The sequence below is a fragment of the Cebus imitator genome, unplaced genomic scaffold (genome assembly GCF_001604975.1).
Source record: "Cebus imitator isolate Cc_AM_T3 unplaced genomic scaffold, Cebus_imitator-1.0 Scaffold346, whole genome shotgun sequence".
Classification (NCBI taxonomy): Eukaryota; Metazoa; Chordata; class Mammalia; order Primates; family Cebidae; genus Cebus; species Cebus imitator.
Window position 1 is genome coordinate 833571 of NW_016107661.1, and position 3357 is coordinate 836927.

Sequence of the window (3357 nt, forward strand, 5' to 3'; positions counted from 1 at the left end):
CGTGGTGTCAGGTGCCTGTAATCCCAGCTACTCGGGAGGCTGAGACAGGAGAATCACTTGAACCCAGGAGGCAGAGGTTGCAGTGAGCTGAGATCGCACCACTGCACTCCAGCCTGGGTGACAGAGCGAGACTCTGTCTTCAAAAAAGGAAAAGGAAAAAAAGAATGCATGTCCTCATAATGGCCTCAAACACCTCATCCCTGAAGAGAGACAAGGAAGGCCCACTTTGCTCTGCGCTGTGAAGCAGGCAGGTGGACGGAACTCTGAGAAGTGGATTCAGTGAGAGGCATTGACCCACTGACTGATGGTCAGTTCAGCAGAAACTGAGCACAGCTTCCAGTTCCCCCCAGCTATCTGGTTGGTCAGTGGGGAGTGTTCTCGTCTCGTTAAATGTCCTCACACTACTCTCAAGCTATTCTGTGACAAAACGTCATGAACCAGGTTTACAGATAGGCCAGGTGACTGTGGAATTTCTCCTTGGCAAAGCCTTAGTTATGGGTGTGTGATTGGTGTGCCATTAATCACAGTGTTCTGCGCCACTTGAGGGGTAAAACATACCTTAGGTGGTAAATGGTTGTATTTTACCATGACTATTTCCACCTACTTTAAACAGTAACCCCATGAGATCTCTCATACCTATTACACTCTGGAGATGCAGCAAGCTAGCATGAAGCAAGTTGCAAACTTAATTAGCACATTTGACTCCTGTTCACAGCAAGGGCTCTTCAAGCTGTACCTGGGGCAGTCTTCCCTCACGCGAGGCTTATTATTTTTTGAAATGGAGTTTCACTTTGTCACCCAGGCTGGAGTGCAGTGGCGTGAACTTGGCTCACTGCAACCTCTGCCCACTGGGTTCAAGCGATTCTCCTGCCTCAGCCTCTAGCGTGCCACCATGCCTGGCTAATTTTTGTATTTTTAGTAGAGACAGTGTTTCACCATATTGGCCAGGCTGGTCTTGAACTCCTGACTTCAGGTGATCCACCCACCTCAGCCTCTCAAAGTGCTGGGGTTACAGGCGTGAGCCCCACCATGCCTATATGATGCTATAGCATCATTTAAACTTTGTTTCTGCCATGAATTGTTAGTTGGTCGTTAACAAAAAACAGACCACCTCATTTAAGTCTGACAGTTACCATTGGTTTTTGTGGGTTTTTTTTAAGGCTTGTTTTTTAATTGCTTTTAAAATTTTGAAACAGGATCTTGTTCTGTTGGCCAGGCCAAAGTGCAGTAATACAGTCTTGGCTCCCTGCAGCCTCAGCCTCCCAGGCTCAAGCCATCCTCCCAGCTTAGCTTCGTGAGTAGCTGGGACTACAAACACGAGCCACCATGGCTGGCTGATTTTTAATTTTTTTGTTTTGTTTTTTGTGATGGAGTCTTGCTCTGTCACCCAGGCTGGAATGCAATGGTGCAATCTTGGCTCACTGCAACCTCCGCCTCCCGGGTTCAAGCGATTCTCCTCCCTCACCCTAGGTGCCTGCCACCATGCCTGACTATTTAAAAAATATTTTTAGTTGTAACAGAGTTTCACCATGTTGGCCAGGCTGGTCTTGAACTCCTGACCTCAAGTGATCCACCCACTTTGGCCTCCCAAAGTGCTGGGATTACAGGCATTGGCCACCACGCCTGGATTAATTTTTAAAGTTTTTGTAGAGACAGGTTTTTGCCATGTTTATGCTAGTCTCGAACTCCTGGGCTCACATGATCTTCCTGCCTTGGCCTCTCAAAGTGCTGTGATTACATGTGTGTCCCTTATGCCTGGCCCTTTAAGCTGCTTTTTAATAACAGCTTTATTAAAAGATAATTCACATACCGTACAATTTACCCATTTAAAGTGTACAATTTGGCAGGGTGTGGTGGCTCACACTTGTAATCACAGCACTTTGGGAGGCAGAGGTGGGAGGATTGGTTGAACCAAGAGTTTGAGACCAGCCTGGGCAACATGGCAAAACCCTGTCTCAACCAAAAATACAAAAAACTTAGTCGGGCATGGTGTCCTGTGTATGTAGTCCCAGCTACTCCAGAGGCTGAAGTGGGAGGATGGTTTGAGCCCAGGAGGTGAAGGGCGATGTGAGTTGAGATTGCGCTACTGCATTCTAGCCTGGGCAACAGAGCCAGACCGTGTCTCTAAATAAATTAAATAAATAAATAAATAAATAATGTATGTAATTCAGTGGTTTTTAATATATTCACAGAGTTGTGCAGCCATCACCACCGTCAATTTTAGAAATTTTCATTACCCCCCAAAGAAACCCTGTGCCCATCAGCAGTCACCCCTCATTCCCCCCCGACTACCCCTACCCCTGGCTCCCAGCAACCACTAATCTACCTTCTGTTTCTTTGGATTTTCATATTCTGGGCGTATATAAAAATAGAATCATCTAATATTTGTCCTTTAGCGTCTGGCTTCTTTCACTTAGCCTAATGGTTTCAGGGTGTACCCAGGTCGTAGCATGGATCAACCCTTCACTCTGTATTTTGCCTGAGTAGTGTTCCATCGAATGGGGAGACCGTATTTGTTTGTCATTCATCTGCTGTTGATGGGCATTTGTGTGGTTGCTAGCTTTTGACAATCGTGAATAATTCTGCTATGAGCATCTGTGTGTGTCTTTGTAGGAACAGGCTTGGATGTTTTTTGATATGGGCAAATGAGAACCGGGGGTGGGGGGGGGGCTTTTGTGGTGAACTTTTTGGTGGTCTGTGTATGCTGTGTATAATGATCAACCATGCAGGCTGGGGGGCAGCCCTCAACCTTATGTCTCTTTCTTTTTTTTTTAAATAGAGTCTGTCTGTGCTTCCCAGGCCAGAGTGCAGTTGACACAGGGCAGGGGAATCCTGAAGTGGAGCATAGCACGTGAGGGTTCTTGGCTTCGCCCAGGAAAGAATTCAAGGGCCAGCCGGAGGTATTATAGAAGAACATAACTTTGTTGAAGAGGCAGCTTTACAGCCCTGTGACTGCTCCTGCAGGGTGGGCTACCCCGGACGCAGAGTGTAGCAGCAGGGAGTGTGCAATCACATTTATACCCACTTTTCATTGCGTGCAGATTAAGGGGTAGTTGACACAGAAATTTCTAGAAAATGGGTAGTAACTTGGGTCATTGGGTCATTGCCATGGAAAGGAGCAGTAACTCCTGGGTGTTGCCATGGCAATGGTAAACTCACATGGTAGGCTAGTGGGCATGTCTGATGGAAAGCTGCTTCCGCCCCAGCCCCGTTTTAGCTAGTCCTCAGTTTGCTCTGGTATCCGAGCCCTGCCTCTGGAGTCAGTCCTGCCTCCTACCTCACAGTGGCTTGATCATGGCTCACTGCAGCCTCAATCTCCCGGGCTTAAACAATCCTCCCACCTCAGCCTCCTGAGCA